Below are 18,661 nucleotides of genomic sequence, written 5' to 3'. Positions count from 1 at the left end.
ATAATCGATGTATCGGAGAAAGATCCATGATAGGGTCTCCCTTGTCCTCACTTATCAGACCACCAGCCTCTGCATTCAAAGGATCATCCTTCGCCAGTTCTGTCAATTCCAGCATGAAGCTACCACCAAACACATCTTCCCTTCACCCCCCCCTGGCGGCATTCCACAGGGATTGTTCCTTCTGGGATACCCTGCTCCACTCCTCCATCATCCCCTAAATCTCAACCCCCTCACACAGCACCTTCCCATGCAACCACAGAAGGTGCACCACCTGCCCCTTTACTTCCACTCTCCTCACTGTCCCAAGGCCAAAACACTCCTTTCAAGTGAAGCAGCATTTCAATTGCACTTCTCTCAATTTAGTCTACTGCATTCGTTGCTCCCAATGCAGTTTCCTCTACATTGGAGAGTCCAAACGGAGACTGGGTGACCGCTTTGCAGAACACCTTCTACAAGCATGACCCATATCTCCCTGTCACTTGCCATTTCAACACTCCACCCTGCTCTCATGCCCACATGTCCGTCCTTGGCCTGCTGCATTGTTCCAGTGAAGCCCAACGCAAACTGGAGGAACAGCACCTCATCTTCCGACTAGGCACTTTACAGCCTTCCGGACTGAATATTGAATTCAACAATTTTAGATCAAGAAATCTCGCCACCATCCCCACCACCTTTCCGATCACCCCTTTTTTTTCCCAATAACTTATATAGATTTTTCGTCTCTCACCTATTTACATTATTTTTAAATGTATTTCCATTCATTGTTTTGTCTCTATCTTTTATCGTGTTTTGAACCCTTCCCTTCACCCCACCCCCACTAGGGCTATCTGTACCTTGCTTGTCCTGCTTTCTACCCTTAATTAGCACATTCCTTAGATAATATCACCACCTTCAACACCTCTTTGTCCTTTTGTCTATGACATCTTTTGGCAATCTCCACCTATCACTGGCCCTCTATCCAGTTCTACCTGTCCCACCCCTCCTTAAACCAGCTTATATTTCAACTCTTTTGTATAATGGAATAGCTGATTGTTGGAATGTCTCTCGAAACCTAAGATGATCCACACGTTTTCAAACAATCTGGTCTTTCACTTCCACTTGGAATGACAAGGGTCCAATTTCAGAGAAAATTATACCAGGAACCCAACTAGGTCCATTTCCTAAATTCCACACAAAAACTGAATTTTCCACAGTAAATCTTCAAACTTTACTATGAATATACTGATTTAATTTCTGACTAATCTGATTCTTCTCTACCTTCCCCATTAAGGTTGGAAACACCAGACAAAACTTGTATGAAGGCGACGTTTCATCACTAGATCAGATGGTGTTGAACCCGTAGTTGCTGAGGACTCATACTATAATTGAGAAGAACGTGTTAAAGTCGAGTTTCTAAAGTACCTTTGGATAAAACTTCTTCATTCCTGATGTGAAAGCTTGCACTGCTCTTCCAGCTAACCCACTTGATGAGGGATGATGTTGTGCGGTTTAATATGTTTCATTCCATTTAAACTGATGAATGTCTGAAATTCTGTACTAGTGAATGCTGGACTGTTATCTGAAACAATGACTACTGCTAGGCCACGTATACTGAAACATTGGCACGGCTTTTCAATAGCTGTGCAATATATCAGTGATCTAACTTCATACACATCCATTCACTTGGAATGTGCATGAATGATCAATAAAAACAAGGTGGAATGTCTTTATCCTCCCTCATTAAATCCAATAATGATTTATAATCCAAAACTCTGGTGACATGTTGTTAGTGCAGACACTGGTGGAATTTCCTCATTTCAAATATTACTGAAAAACCTTCCTTTTCAAGTTGTGAATAAGCCTTCACGGCTTCACAGAGGGTTCTGGAGACATTTCCTATTGGCCTTTAAGAACCATCACCCATCCTGTGTGACCACAGCACTCCCACAACGTGAGGAGATGCATCAGGCATCACAGGTTAACATTAACTCTTTTGATGGGTCATAATGTACTAGTAAACATGATGTATGTAATAGCTTCTTGACTTTCATGAAGGTGCTTCTCTTTGTGACCAACCATGGTTCTTTTTGAATAGTAAGTGTAAAAGTGCAAACACTTTTGACAATTTGACAAGAAGCGACAATAATAATTCATCATTCCTAAAAAAGACTTGAGTTCAGTGATACTGATTGGAGAGGGTGCCCATTCGATTTCCCTGACTTAATCCTCTACTCCTTTGGCATCCCCTTGGTGACACAAGTAAGCACCTTCTGACATTTGGAAGGTACATTTCTCTTCTTTCAGCTGCACACTAATTTCCAAAAATCACCTTTAAATATCTTCTAGGTTGACTAAACGTTCGGCTTCCATTGACCCTGTGATTAGGACATCATCCAGGTATAGCACTACGCGGGGACATACTTGCAGTAGACTTTCCATGGTCCTTTGGAAGATTGCACATACAGATGATATAACAAAGGGTAGGTGTGTATATTGTTGCAGCCCTTGTGCATGTTAATGGTTCCATGCTGTCCAGCTCTAGCTGTTGGGATGCATGCCTCATGTCCAGTTTGGTTTAGGATTTTCCTCCAGCTAGTTTAGCGTACAAATCATCAATCCTTGGGATAGGATATTAATCTCGTTTATGTCATGAAGAGATATTAATGTCTATAATGTTATTGAAAATCATTTTTAAAATGGAATTGTAGGGGGTCTTGTGTCTGTGTGTTTGACTGTGTGAAAATTCATTAGATTAATGTCAGCCAGTCTGGGAGCTTTGATGTACAGTCACTCTGAGATGTTAATTAGATGAATATAAGGAGAAGGTAAAGTGTAAATTTGCATTTGTTGATTAAAGGATTAAAGGGCAGGACTAAAATCTTGCACCTAGCTAGAAGATGCCAAGCAATGTGTTTACATTGTTCAGTTTACTAATAAAATTGGAAGAACGAAAGGATATTATTGTTAGCGAATATAACATTAACAGCCTGGTGATACAAAGGAAAATTTATATTCAAATAAAACACTAGGTATAAATGGAAAAGAGTTTGTGTGCGGAAGCCAGAGGCATTTATGATCTAACAAGCCTGTAAACCAACAACAGTGTCTGCAAAGGAACCAAATTGCAAGGAACCTCATTTTGAATTTCTAAGGCCAAATATGCTTTTCCTGCTGTTTGTTTAAAGTCTATGTGTTATTGTTGCCTTGGTGGAGATTTACCTGGACGTGATTAATTTGCAGATTTGTTTAAAAGTTAGGATGGTATTAATTTTAAGATATGTATTTGGTTGATTCATTGTTAAGTTAATAATGTTTAATTTAGTTTGATATCAAAAACATTTTGAGGCACAGTGGTCTTATTCCTGAATTCCGAGCAGCAAATCAAATATACCAGTTGAAAATACAGGTTATGAAAGCTGTTCAAGTTTCCCTCTGGGATTTAAACAACTCAGCCTTTTACCAACTGCTGTGTCATAATAATTGGGGGCTCTTGGCAGGATAATATTTGTAATTTCTTCATTCGTTCAGAATTGGTGAATCTTAAGGGTATGAGTATGAGAAGCACTTTGTATTCAGGAGTTGGTGAAGATTTTTGTTAATGGTGAGTCTGCAAGAAGGCTTTGGAAATTGCAAAGACTTGTCTGGGAGTAGAAGATATAAAAATGATTGTGTTACAAAAAGTATCCAAGGATAAGTTAACAGATTTCGCAGTTAAATTAAAATTAGTGTTGCCTGTGGGGGTGAAGAAAGCAGATAAAATTAAAGGTACAGCGCAGCATCTACAGTTGGAAGTGATACCAGACACCAGTGAGTCACAGCGGGAGATAATGAGACTTGAGTTACAAATGAAGATGCTGGAACCTGAACAATCAAAGGGACTGAAAAAATCTTCAGTTAGAAGCAAAGGAAGGAAAAGGCCATTTCAAAGGGAACAAGCAGGAAGGCTGGAGAAAGAAAGGAAGCTGGACCTGGGATTTCAGGCAAGAGAGAAGGATAAAGAAAGAGAGGCAAGGGAAAGAGAGAAGGGAAAAGAAAGGGAATAATTTCTTAAAAGTTTTGAGGTTCAAAAAGAGATCTGAGTTTCTGAAGAGAGTTCTGATGATGAAAAAGCATTTAACCTAAAGCCCAATGGGGAGATGATTAGATTTGTACAAGCTGTTCCAAAGCTTAAGGAAAAAGATGTTGAAGCATTCTTTATTTCATTTGAGAAGATAGTGAAAATGATGAAATGGTCACTGGAGTATTGGACATTGCTGTTACAATGCAGGTTGTTGGGTAGAACAGATGAGCCTTTTTCTATCTGAAGAGGTATCAATGAAATATGGTGTGTTGAAAAAGGCTATTTAGAGTGAATAGGAATTAGCTCCTGAGGCCTAGGGGCAGAAATTTAGCAATATAAGAAAACAGTCTGGGCAAACATAAACACTTAGTTTGCGAGAGTAAAACAATACAATTTTGATTGGTGGATATCGGCATTAAAAATAGAGACAACCTTTGCAGCTCGTAGAGAAAAATTCATCTGGAAGTATTTTAAGTTTCAATTCCTTCGATAGTGTGAACTCAAGTAGGGAACAGAGAGTTCAAATGGTAAGAAAAGAAGCAGTTTAAGCTGATGATTATGAGTTAGTACACAGAGCTAAACATTTTTTCCTTTACCCTTTTAAATCCAAGAAGGATAGAAAGTGGGAAGGTGAAAGGAAGTGGGTAGTTAGGGAAGAGAAGCAGTAGCTGGAAATTCCCAGAAAGTTTTTTCTCAGAATTAATAGGAAGGTGCTGAGGGTAGGAGTGACTTTTGAAAATTGAGGTGCTTTCATTGTAGTAAAGTGGGGCAAACAAAGTCAGTGTGTTGGAAATTACAGAGAAAATCTGTTGGAATTATTGGGGTGCAGAAAAGTTCTGGAAAGAAAGGTACTGTGGGTTCTGATGTTCAGGCACAGGGAAAACTATTGTTTGAGAACAGGTAAAGCAGTAAGATTCAGTGAAAGGTAAAGGGGTGGGAATGTGTTCACAATTTGCCCAGGATAAATCGGAGGGGCAAGTTGCAAAAATGTTAAAGACTTTGTGTGTGAAGGGGAAGTCTTTCCATGTGTCCAGGGTGGAGTAGGTAAAGTGTTAACATTTTAAGAGACACAGCGGCTAGTCAATCATTAATGTTGTGGGATAGTGATATTTGTATTGAGAGGGATTACTGCACGAGCAGGTGATAATAAACGGGGTTTGCGGAGATGCTAAACATTCCACCCTTGTGGAAGATAAATTTCAAGAGCAAATGGAAGAGAGGGGAAGATATTGTTGGAGTTGTGGAAAAAGTGCCCTTTGTAAGGTTTCAAATTATTTTGGATAATGATATAGCTGGGTCAGAGATTTGTGTGATGCCTCTGGTAGTTGAGTAGCCTGTAGAAGCATTTTCAACAGAGGTGTTACAGACAGAGCATCTTGGATTGTTTCCAGCTAAGTGGTAAAGAGATCACAGACTCATAGATTGAAACAAGAACAAACAAGCAGGGGAGGCAGCTCAAAGGCAAGAACAAGGTGTCAAAATCCAATCAGCTGGCTCTGTGTTTAATAACATTGTTCAGGAAGAAAGCACAATTCAGCAGAAATGTTTAACTCAAGGAGGTGAGTGGAGTTACAGAAAAAATGATTTGCAATTAAAAAAGATATATCAGGCAGCTTACTCAGAAAAAGAGGCAACATGTATTCCAGTATGTTATTACCTTAAGGCTGATATTTAAATGAGAAAATGGAGGCCAGATTATGTCTCAGCAAAGGAACGTTGGAGTGAGATGCAGCAGATTGCTAGCCCATTAGGGTGTAGAAATGAGATGTTGAGAATTGCTCATGAAAGTGTTGGGTGGTGACATTTAGGAATTAGGAAAACAGAGGAAAAGATACAGAGGTTTTTCTTTTTGGCCAGGATTGCACATGGAAATAGTGAAGTTCTGTAGAACATGTCACACATGTCTGGAAATAGGGAAACCACAAGCATTGATTAAGCCGGCACATTTAATTCCAATACCAGCATTTGAAGAAACATTTACTATGGCCATGATTGATTGTGTAGGTGCCCTCCCTCAGGGGAAAACTGGAAATCAGTAATTACTGACAATAATTGATGTGTCTATCAGGTTCCCTGAAGCGATCCTTTTAATAAATATTGCACTCAAGAAGTTAGTGGAGGATTTCACTAAATCTTTTACAAGATATGGTTTACCTCAGGAAATTCAATCAGATCAGGAGTCAAATTTCATATCACAGCTATTAAAGGAAGTAATGAACAGTTTGAGAATAAAACAGTTTAAGTCACCAGCTTACCATCCAGAGTCACAAGGAGCTTTGGAAAGATGACATCACAATTTAAAACTATGATAACAGCCATACTATCAGTATTATCCACAACATCAGAATACAGGAATACCATTCTTGTTATTTGCTATTAGAGACACTCCTAATGCATTGCCTGGTTTTAGCCCTTTTGAACTAGTTTCTAGTCATGCGGTAAGGGGACCACTGAAATTGATTCATGAGAAATTGGTGTGACAAAACTCCGAAACTATTCTCCTGGATTACATATCAAATTTCAGGGAAAGATTGAACAGAGCATGAGTTGTCTCGGGAAGATTAAAGATGTCACAGCTAGTAGTGTAAATGAAGGCAGACAAGAAAGCAACAGCTCACAGCATTGTATCTAGAGAGAAAGTGCTTGTTCTGTTACCAATTCTAAGTGATTAATTAAATGCAATGTTTAGTGGGCCTTGCAGAGTGAAAAGGAATTGAGTGAAATATATGGTTAAATAAATACCCCAGATAAAAGAAAGAAGCAGAGGGTGTGTCATGTAAATATACTTAAAATGTACTTTGACAGGGAAAAGGAACAAAAAGAGGTGTTAGTGATGATGGATGATGCAGGACTCTGGAATTGATTTTTCTCTAATCAAATTGGATAATGAGGGGGTGCTTGAAACTTAAAATGAAATATCAAGTTATGTTCCAAGCAAGGTCAAAGTCATTTAGAAAAGCTATTGCAGTCACACAAATCTATTTGTGGGAATAAGTTGGGGAAAACAGAATTAGCAATACATGATGTGTCTGCACAAGTTTCATCTTAAATAAGGCAACATCCTTATAGATTAAATCCAGCAAAGTTATCACCAGTACAAAAAGAAATTGATATCATGCATCAAAATGATATCATTAAGTCTCGGTGCAGCTACTGGAGTTCGCCTATTGTACTGGTACTGAAGTTGGATGGAACCCAGAGTCTGTGTGTGGACTATTGAAAGGTGAATACTGTGGAAAAAGCAGATTCATTTCCTATACCATGGTTAGAATATTGCATTGAGAAATTGGGACAGTCGAAGTTTATCACAAAGATTGAATTGCTAAAAGGATATTGGCAGGTATGGTTGTCGGAAAGAGCAAAGGAGATATCGGCTTTTGTGATACCAAATGGACTACATTAGTTTAAAGTCATGCCAGTTGGTATGCAGAATGCACCTGCAACATTGCAAAGACTGACAAACATAATAATTGCAGGTCTAAGCAATTGTGCTGCTTACATTGAAGATCTGATAGTTTTCCATCAGACTTGGGAGGAGCATTTACAGCATCTGGAACATTATTTATTCGGTTTCAAGAAGCTAATTTTGTGATGAACTTGGCTAAAAGTGAATTTGCAAAAGCGCAAGTTACGTACCTAGGCCATACCATTGGGCAAGGTAAGGTGGCTCTGGGAGATGCCAAACTCAAGGATATCATGGATTTCCCAGTGCCTGCAACAAAAGGAGAGCTTTTGAGATTTCTGGGGCACGAGTGGTCTTTACTGGAAATTTCTTCCAAACTTTAGCCAAGCGGCTGCTCCACTGACTGACCTATTAAAAATGAACAAGAAGCTTCAATGGACACTGGAGTGTCAGAAGTCATTTGACAGTTTGAAAACTGTATTAACCACAACACCAGTTTTGGCAGTATCCAATTATGCCAAGCAATTTATGTTGGCCATTGACGCGAGTGCTAAAGCCATTGGGGCCATACAGTTAGAACAGGGTGACACTGGAATTGCATTATAGAAAAAGCCTCTTGAGGCTTGGTGTTCTTATTGCTGAATTCAGAACTGCATCTCAAAAATACCAATTGAAAATGTAGGTTATGACACTTGTTCAAGTTTCCACTGGGATTTAAACAACTCAGCCGTTACCAACTGCTGTGTCATAAGATTTAGCAGCCTTGTCCATAGTTAATTTGAAGTCTCCATGAATGGGAACAGTTTGATCTGGTTTCATCACAGGGAGTGTGGGCACTGCCCATTCCAAAAATTGGACTGGCTGGATGATGCCCAGCTTCACTAAACGGCACAATTCTGCATCCACCTTCTCCATTAGGGCATAAGGCACAGGTCTAGCCTGAAAGAAACAGGGTATCACCCCCAAATCTACAAATATTTTTGTATATAAGCTTTTTGTCTTTCCCAGTTTATCTTGAAATACGCTGTCGTACATTCTTAATAGCTGAGGAAATCCTCCTGTTCTCACTTGAAAGATTACTGACCAGTTGTGCTTAATTTTTTGTAACTGGTCCCGGCCCAGAAGACCAGGCTCTTCATCTGTCACGATGATCACTGGCAGCCCTAAGGACACAGACAGTGCCAATACCTTTTAACTGTGTTGACTCTCCAGTGTACAGCTTCAGTTGAGACGTGGTTTGCTACAGTTTCAATGGCTCGTTTTGATAATTAAATGTGTGTTATCCCATCCATGTAGTCGAGTCTCTTGTGTCTACCTCCATGACGAGAGGCTTGCCATTCACTTGAGGGGGAATGGTTATTGTGTCAGTTTTTGCTGCTTTGACATCGTATAGGGAATAGATATCATTATCAGCAGCTTCAGATCAATAATATCGTGATCTTCAAACTTCTTGGTCTGCTGTCTGATTGGCTGTCTCAATTTCGTCCTGAATTGCTTTATTATGTGCCCCTTCCTGTGGCAGTAAAGGCATTGTGCCTCTTTAAATCTGCAGGTTTCCAGTACATGGTTACCCACACATCTGTCAAGGTAAATTTCTGAATTGTTTCTGAGATTCTTCCATTTTGCTTTTTCATTTTTTCAACAGCAGAGATTTTCTCCCACTTCCCTGCTGTCTCTGTGGTTTACGGGCCATGCCAAGTGCTAGGTTCCCGCCCAACTGAAGAATGGCACCATGTTGTACACTCTGTAAACCTGCGAGTCCCTCTCAGCACTCTCCATTGCTAGCGCTATTTCCATGGCACACTTCAAATCAATGTTAACACCAGCAAGTAAATGGTGCTGAATGGCATTGTCGTGAACACCACAAACTAACCGGTCCCGCAGCGTGTCATTGAGTGTATCTCCGAAGTGGCAGAGCTCCAGCAACTGCTTCAACTTCACTATATAAGTTGTGATGGACACTCCTGGGGCCCTTATTCTGGAGTTAAGCCTCTGCTTCAGCTGAAAATACAAATTTACGAGGTCTACTGATTCACTATCAGGTTTAGAATTGGAGGCGTTCGGGGCTGTCAGGCTTCAGGTGAATTTATATTTGTTGCTAACACAGACTCTTAAAGGAATTGCTTTCTGCTTCTCCTTCACTGTTATTATCATTTGCCTTGAAATAAAGACCTGGGCACTCTATGTACCGGCTCCAATCTTCCATGGACGGGTCATACAGCTCAATTCTGCCAAAAGGTGGCATGACTGGTGAGTATAATCTTCTAAAGGATTGATGTCCTCACATTCACAAGGCGAGGTGCAGCGTCGGAGCTGTTCATACTCATTGCCAATCATAATGAACTTGATGTAATAGACAGGTTTCTTACCTGAAGCAGGTCACTTTATTCCACAGCTCACTTAGAAGCTACTTACTGGAAACAGATCCAAGACTAGAAAGCTCCACCCTCAGGATCACCCGCCCTTGGGGCTCATTTAACAGAACAATCATGTCACCCCTAAAGGCAGTAGGAAAGGTTTCACCTGGAATCACTACAACTGAAGACAATGGCTTTGGTTTTCCAATATTAAATTTCAGCTCAGCCATTACTGGATGTCAGACAAGCAGTTGGGTAGATGAGAGGCTGTGGAGGGGTTGAGAGATCGGATGGTGCGGTACAGTTCCGGGAAATTCCAGGAAAGACAGGCAGGGATTTGGGAGATGAGAACATGCTGACATTGGAGAGGAAAGGGAGGCTGGAGATGGGAAGCTTAATTACTCGGGCAGATGAGTCAAGCGTTTTTTTGTGATCTGTGCGTAGTGATGGCAGGTTTGAAAGGGAGCGAGAAAGGACCTGAGGAGAGGAAATGTTTTAATATTCGACAGGAAGTGAAATTGTGGGGGGGGGGGGGGTGTTATCATTTCAGTGGGAATAGTGTTAAAGGAACATGAGGTGAGGTGTCGGGGACAAGGTGTGGTCAGTGTGGGTCTGAGGGAAGGTAGAGAAAGTGGAGAAAGAAGCAGGTTCAGGGATATGGTGGTGGGGGAGGGGCTGTGCCACAGGGGATGTTTGACCCGGGGGAGGGGAGGGGAGTGGCAGAGTCGGCTGATCAGTTGGACTTAATCTCTGTGATAAAGAAGCCCATGAGCTCTTTCCCCTTGTTGGAGGTGAAGGTGGTGTGGAGAGGGCTTTATGAAGAGGGTTTGTGATAGACAAGAGGAGCTGAAGGGTTATCTGAGCATTGTAGCCTGATGCTGGAATAGTGATCAGCTTCGGATATGGTGATAGGACAGCCGGACACAATCAGTGTGAGTGTTGTAAAGCCGGCTCTGGTGTTGGCTAAAGCAATTGTTAAGCATGACTGTCTACATCTGCATCACTTGGGCGTATGGGAGCAGAGATAAGGGCTGTACCAGGGGATAGTCTGGGGAGACAGAGGAATGGCTTCTTTGGGTCCTGGGGCATGAAAGGTGGAGGTGAGTGTGTGGTTGGGCAGATTGGGAGCTGCAGAAATGTTGTGTTGAAAGAGACGCAAAGGGAGGTTAGTTGGGATTAGGAAATGGACACAGGAGGGAGTGGAGCTGGGAGGGGTAGGGGATGTGGGAGGAGTGTGATACAAGGAAGTGATCAGTGATGGCCTTATCTGTGATCTAAACGATGGCATTAGCGAGGCCGCGTCCAATATCAAAGTTCATCTACAATATCATAAACTCAAAGATCCAGACCATAGTCAGACCCTCACACTCAGAACCATTCACAGTGTCAGTTCCAATAGTGCAGTGGAGACAAATTCTACATCAGGAATCTCTAATGGTTAAATAAAATATATCACCCCTCTGATCCCACTCATTGTCTGGACAGTGTCTCACCAATCACTGATAGAGACAGTCAGATGAAGCCAGTTAATTACATTTCACAGTGTGTCTGTATCCAGATGTGAAGAACAGAAACCTTCACAAGACAACTAGACAAAACCCAGAAAGTTTCTTCAGTGTTTACGGTGGATGTGGGGAATACAAGTTACTGAGTTGTTTACTTGATGTGTGTGAGGTGAATGAATAGAAAATCCTCGGGAGACACACTCGTGAGTCCGTGTGAGGGTTTTCGAGCGTGACACCACGGAGACACAGGTGAATTGATGAAAACTGTCAGCAGAGAATTGACCCAAAGAGAAGGAACTCTGGGAGTCCGCCTGAGCTGTGCTGGACCTGACATGGACATGTCCGATTCTGCCCTGGAAAATAAATGGCAAATCCCAAATCCCCATCGCTGATAAATATGCTGGAGGATTCACTAAAACAGGGGCACTCATGGAGTGAGTGTTTACTCCACTTCCCTGGTGTAAATTTTATACTCATCGAGTGCTGGAGATTGGAACATGTTCTGATAGGAGCTGGAGAGTTAGCATGAACCTATCGCAGGGCACATACAGCACAAGTTAGATACAGTGCAAATCGCCCTCTAGAGGGTCCCCCTAAAACACTCCCAGGGCAGGTACAGCATGGGGTTAGATCCAGAGAAAAGCTCCCTCTACACTGATGCTATGAACCAATACAGTTACAGCCCGGGGTTAGATACAGAGAACATCTTGCTCTACACTTTTCACATTGAACACTCCCAGGACAGATACAGCTTGGGATTAGATGCAGAGTAAAGCTCTCTGTACACTGTTTCTCTAAGTTAAAATTGGGAGATAATTACAAGTTGTTGTTGTTGTTGTTGTAGCAGTGTGACAGTCTCCATTTCCCATCGCACCATTTATCAGTCTGAGCGCCAGGCTCCCTGGGCCAGTGTGGGCAGTGCCCACCACTCATCCTCATGGGTCAGTGAACAAAACCACCTGAGATGATTGGATTATTGGTGCCTTCAACATCAGGACTTGTGGACTCCCTTTTTAGTTATTTGAAAAACCTTTTATTGATATTTTGTTGGCACTTCAGCCCCACGCTCCTGATCTATGGGCACCCGGTGCGGAAGGGGGTCGGGAAGGAGGAGGACCTCCTCGTGACCTTGCTCCTGGGCCTGGCCAAGTTGGCCATTAACAGGTCCAGGCAGCGGGCGATCGACGGGGGAGTCCCGCCCGATTGTTTGTCCCTCTTCCGCGGCTACGTTCGCTGACGGATGTCCCTGGAGAGGGAGCAGGCGGTGTCTGCTGACACGCTCGAGGCCTTCCGTGCTCGATGGGCACCGCGGGGACTGGGGTGTTTTGTTGACTCCTTTAATCACATTTTGATTTACAGTTTGTAAGGTTCCTTTAAATTTTGTCCTTGGTTTTACAGCTGACCTGAATTAGGGGCTGTGCCTGATTTATCCCAATTTTGTTGATTTGGTTTAATTGGTTTCAATTAAAAGATTATCAGAACTTGTGGAGCTGAATTCAGTCAGGTGACACCAGAGCAACTCAGAGTGATTCCTATTGGTCCAAATAAAATCGGCCCTCCTGGTAAGAAATCCATGAGTTCTGTCATTGGTGGAGATTGGGGCTGGTTAATTGGGTCAGTGTTGCTGCTTCTGGTCTCATTGGTGTCAGGTGAGTGCAGCTTGTTTGTATAAAAGGTGCTGCTCGGTGGCTGAAGGCATGGTTAAGTTGTTTGGTATCATGGGGGATTTTGTAGTGAGGGCTTTGTTCCCAGTGCTGGTGTTAGTTGGAGCTGTTTGTGGCTCTGATACTTGGCAACAGTTTCTAGACCAGAGGTTTCCATGGAGCAGAGTCAAAGCCACCCCTGTACCTCAGACAGTCTCTCCTCCTGGGCCTCCCTTTGGTTCCCATTTCCATGTGTCTGAGGGTGGAAGTGTGTCTCCACTGCAGACTGTGATGGTGCAGTGTGGAGAGGACAAGCTGCTGCTCAGGGTCCAGTTGGATTTATTTGGAACCAGGCACCTGATCAAAGCTGCTGACCTGACCCTGGGGACAGCAGGTTGTCGGCCAACCAGGATCTACTCTCAGAACCACACTGTCCTCTTTGACTATGGACTGCATGAGTGCGGCAGCAGGTTGCAGGTAATGGGAATCCTCAGCTCTTGCTCTAAGCTTGGGCTGTAGATTGTTCCCCACTCTTCATTCCAACACTGGGTGAGATGTCAATGATATTGAGCGGATAGCTGCCTCCTGCTTTATAAAACCCCGAATTAGCTTTCTATTCTGTATTGTATTTTGCTTTAACTGGTTTGAGTGTCTCTGAGCTTGTCACATCAGCCCCACTGGTCGTGAACCACCTTTTTTGGTTTCTCCAAGCTTTTGCTCTTGCTGTTTTTGAGAATTTTTAGCTCTGTTCCCCTCGTTCAGATCAATCCAGCTGGAGACTTCAGTTTTGGTCCAGTTTAATCCATTTGAGTTGTTTCTTAAATGGGGAGAATGAGAATTGAAATTTATTGGACTAGAGGAACTCCACACTTCTCACTTTCCCAGTCATGGTAATAATTGGGGCCCTTGGTTTCAAACTGTTCTATTTCCATGCTCCATATTACTGTCCAATTGTGGCTCCTTTTACTGTTAACTGAAGCTGTCCTTTTGTTGACTCTGTTTCCTATTCATGGATCCTGGTCTTGTTCTGATGATCTCACTCTTTGGATAAAGGGCTGAGGTTGCATAGCAACTAAAACCCAAGATGAGGTCACAAGGCCCCTCAAGCCTGTTCCCCCAATCATTAAGATCCTGGCTGATCATCTACACAACCTCCATGTTCCTGTCCTCTTAACATATTCTTAGATTCCCTTCATGTCCCAAAATAAATCCATCTGCCTTGAATGTGTCCAATAATAGAGATCTGGGAATGCTCAGGAATACAGAATTCCAAAGGTAGATGATCAGCTGGATGAAGGAATTCCCTGTCACAATCTTAAATGACTGATGCCTGACCTGAGATGACCACCCCAATAGTAAACTCTCTCCAGCTGGGGGGAAGCAGCCTCTTCACACTGACCCTGTCAATCCCCCTCTGAATTGTTTCCAGGGGATGGGATGACTTCATTGTTAACCCCTGTGGAGAACATTCTCATTTCAGATCAGTTCTTCATTCCTTAATGTGATTCTTTCAGATGATTGGAGATTTCCTCATCTACACCACCCACCTGAACCACACCCCAGAGTATCATGGATCTGTCATTGTGAGAACGAATGGAGCTGTCGTTCCCATTGAGTGTCGTTATTTTAGGTGAGAATCTTTAATCTCTTGGTCAATAAGATCTACAGCTGCTGGTGGTCTCTGAAGCTATCCTAAAATGACTCCCCTGCCTTTCCAGGAAGGGCAATGTGAGCAGTGACCCCATCAAGCCCACCTGGATCCCATTCAGCTCCACCAAGTCTGGAGAAGGGCATCTGTCATTCTCTCTGCGCCTAATGAATGGTATGTGATGGGTGGATGGGGAGTGATTTCCTAGAGTCACTCACTTTGAGTTACAGCCACTGTCTCTAACCCTTGTCCTCTTGTACTTCAGGTGACTGGCTTACAGAGCGCACTTCGACTGTCTACTACCTGGGTGAACTCATTCACATTGAGGCCTCTGTTTCAATGACCAACCACATGCCCCTGAAGCTCTACATTGACCACTGTGTAGCTACATTGAGCCCAGACAAGGACTCCACCCCGAGATACAGCATCATTGACCACAATGGGTAAGGAGCTCTCTGCTTTCTTCAGCTGCTCCCATCTCAACGGCTTCGCTTGATTCACTTCTTGTCCCTTTTGAATCTTTCTTCAGTTGCCTCCTGGACAGCAAAGCTGAGGACTCCTTTTCAACCTTTGTGTTGCCAGGAGACGAGCGGGAGCTGGACAAGCTCCGGTTTGACCTGGATGCGTTCCGTTTCCTTGGAGATGACCGTTCCTTGGTAAGAGGAAGCTGATCATTGGGGTCTCCATGTTGGGAGGGAGTCACTGAATCATGACTTGTGTTGAATGTGTCCCTCAGATTTTCATTACCTGTCATCTGAAAGTTGCTCCAGTGGATCAGAGGGATTCCAGGACCAAAGCTTGTACTTTCCAGAAGGTGCACAATGTGTAAGTTTCCCCCTCTCTCCCTCATGGATGTGTTGTGTTGGGATGTGATGCACAACATGGATAATGGACTGTTTCTATTGTTTAGCTGGACCCCATTGGAGGAATCGAGCATTGACATTTGTGCCTGTTGCCATGTGGGTAACTGTGGTGCCACAAGGGAGTTGTGGTTTGGTTCCAGAGGAAGGAGAGATCTTGTACCTGAAGCTGGTAGGACATTGATCCTCTAGATGTTGGAGATCCCCCCCTTTCCCCTCTCTAACTGGAATGTTTGATGTTGCAGAGAGTGAAGCTGGATTGAAGTGGGAGGGTGAGGCCTCACTTGGACCCCTGCTCATTCTGGATACTGATGTGACCAAGCTGGCAACAGAGTCCCTGAATGAGGCTGAGCGAAGGATGCAGGAGAGGTCTCCAGGTGGTGAGTTGGCCAACTGCTGGTTTCCATTGTCCCCTCAGTGTTTCCTTCACTAACCATTGGTTTCTCATTGCTTTGTAGGTGTGGAGTCTGAGGTGGTCCTGATTGTGGCCCTGACTGTGACAGCTGTCTCTCTGATCTCTGCTTCATTGCTGGCCTTGTTCCTGTACAGGAAACACAAGCAAAGTCAGGTCAACCAGTGACCAAATGATCAATAAAGTAGTGATTCCTTGATATTCTGTCTGGGTGTTGATTTGTCTCCATCCTCAACATGTGAAATGTCTCCATGGAACTATTGGCTGGCTTCAGTGTATCCAAGCACAGAACTAGGCCTCCTGAATGATGAAACAACAACAAAAGTTGTTGGACAAACTCAGCAGGTCTGTCAGCATCTGGAGTGAAATTGGGTTCATGTTTTGAGTCCAGATGATTCTCTTCAGTTTGTCCAGCAGTTTCCTTTTGTTTCTCATTTCTATCTTCTGCAGTATTTTGCTTTATCTCCTGAATGATGGGTTTACTGAAGGCAGAGAGAAGCACTAACTTTCACTCCTTTGGGCTGCTGCTCATGTTTCTGCCTACATCAGACCCCTGGCTCCTTAACTTTAACTATCTGGGATTGGGGAGGTGCAGTGAGCAGGTCTGGTGCCTCCATGTGGACCTGCTCCTGAGCCTGGCTGGTGTGGGTGTTTACTCAGGCTGCCTCGTTCTCATCCATGGTGATGTTCACCCCCCCTGGAGAGGGACACACAGTATTGGAATGTTTGAGGTTTGCTGTGATCAGTGGGTATGAGGTCACAACTGCAACCATTATTTTAGTTTAATCACCCACTTGATTTTTTTTGACACTTGAGCTGCTGCTCTTGAAAGCTAATTTTTGGGCAGTGATAACTCATTCTCACTGAGCAAACAATGCACTAAAGCTTGTGTATTGTGGGGAATAGTGAACCTGCAGATCATGCACAGAAGGTGGTGTGAGAACTAGCATAGTTTAGTAACGTGGTCTGAGCGGAACATTCACTGGGAGGTAATTATTTTACAAGAAGTGCGCACACCACCAGCTTTCCCATCTAAATGCAATCTTCCTGTTCATGAATTAAACAGATGATGAGGTCCTACTAATTTAGTACTACTTTGAAAATCCTTCTTTCCACCCCAGGGGACCTTATACTTTTGGGCATTTGATGGTTCCCTAGTGTTGGTATCACTGGAACCATCAGCTCGAGAACCAAGCTAATGCTCTTGCTATAGGTGGTGGAATTTAAGTTCAATTTAAAAATCTGAAATATAAAACTATTTTCAGTAATGGTTAATAGGATAATTAGCATGGAAAGCCCATCTCGTTCACTAATGCCCTTGAAGGAAGGGAATCTGTCATCCTTACCTTGTCTGTGTGTGACTCCTGACCCACAGCAATCTGGTTAACACTAAACTGCATTCTGCAATAGCTTAGCAAGTTATTCAGCTCAAGGACAAGTGTTGGCCTTGCCAGTTACGCTCACATCCTCAGGAGATTTTTAAAGTAAGATTCAGTTCTGGAAACTAACAGCTACTCACCCAACAGGTCTCAATTATGTCGTTAAATAGTATTGGACTAAACTCTCAAATTATTAGGGTTGATGAATGAGTGTGCATGGACTTTCAGAGGGCATTCAATAATTTTTCACACAGATTGGAGGTGAATGGGGAGAAAGAAAGCATCATCAGACCAGCAGGATGTGGCATATGTTGCTTCCCAGGGATCTGATCTGGTACCTGAACTTCACCCGTGACTTAAATATCCAACTGTCTATTCGCACAAGTTTGCAGGTGATGTTAATCATCAATCCGAGAGGGGAAGGGACACAAATGTGATTGAGTGGGCGGGCCAAGCAATGGCCAATGTCATTCCGTGCAGGCGAGTAAGGTCAACCACTCTGGAACTAAGCAAGTGAAAAATGTGTTTTTGTCTGAATGGTGGAGGAACAAACATTTGATAGAACTATAGCAATCATTATAAACTAGCATAATCAAGACTCTTGGAACATTGGACTCTCTCTGAAAGGAGGGGATGTGATGCTTCAGTTTTAGAGAACCTTGGGTACACACACATCTGGATTTCAGTCTGGACTTTTGGGAACCAAACATCAAATGACCCTTCTGTTCTCTGAGTTTCAATACTGATTGTTTACATCCCCAGACTTCATTTTGCTCAATGTTTAACTTTCCTGATTTTGAAGATTGATGGCTGATCTGATTGAGCTGTTTAAACTGTTCCAAGGATTTGGTAGGGTTGTGATGGGGGTATTATTTCCTCTCCTGTGTTATTTGAAGTCTGCCTCAGCCTTAGGTAGTTACTAGTAAGACGGATGGTGTCATTGGAAAGGCATTTATGTAATCAGCTCTTTTAGAAACTACATGCTTGGACCAGGACCACAATGAGAAAGCTTCACCCCCAGGATTAGCTACATTTAGGACACATTTGTCTGTACAATCACGTGACTACTAAAGGCCATAGAATAGGTTATGCCTACAATCACGACATTTCCTCACCCTTTAGTTTTCTTTACATTCCCTGTTGACAAAAATATTTTAATCCACAATATATACATATATGCGTAGGTGATATGATTAAAGATTAAATCTCCAAGGTGTCTTTCTAATACATTGAGAGCAGCGTAGCTCCATCACTTGTGATTTTCCCACTGGATCGACATGATCAGGAGCTGCAGTATCAGGGACATCCTTCGACAACTGTAGTTCAGAACTTGGGACTTCAACAGAGACAGCGGGTATGTCTATTCAAGGTGCATCTGTCACCTCAGGGATTAAAGGTTCAACATGTATTATGGA

General features: G+C 42.9%; 1 pseudogene; it reads left to right on the top strand.

The window, feature by feature from the left end:
* Positions 1-13,223: 13,223 nt before the first annotated feature.
* LOC121271235 lies at positions 13,224-16,035 on the top strand (annotated as a pseudogene).
* Positions 16,036-18,661: the final 2,626 nt, after the last annotated feature.

Source organism: Carcharodon carcharias, chromosome 30, assembly GCF_017639515.1.
Source record: "Carcharodon carcharias isolate sCarCar2 chromosome 30, sCarCar2.pri, whole genome shotgun sequence".
Classification (NCBI taxonomy): Eukaryota; Metazoa; Chordata; class Chondrichthyes; order Lamniformes; family Lamnidae; genus Carcharodon; species Carcharodon carcharias.
This window is presented reverse-complemented; position numbering and strand designations above follow the sequence as displayed.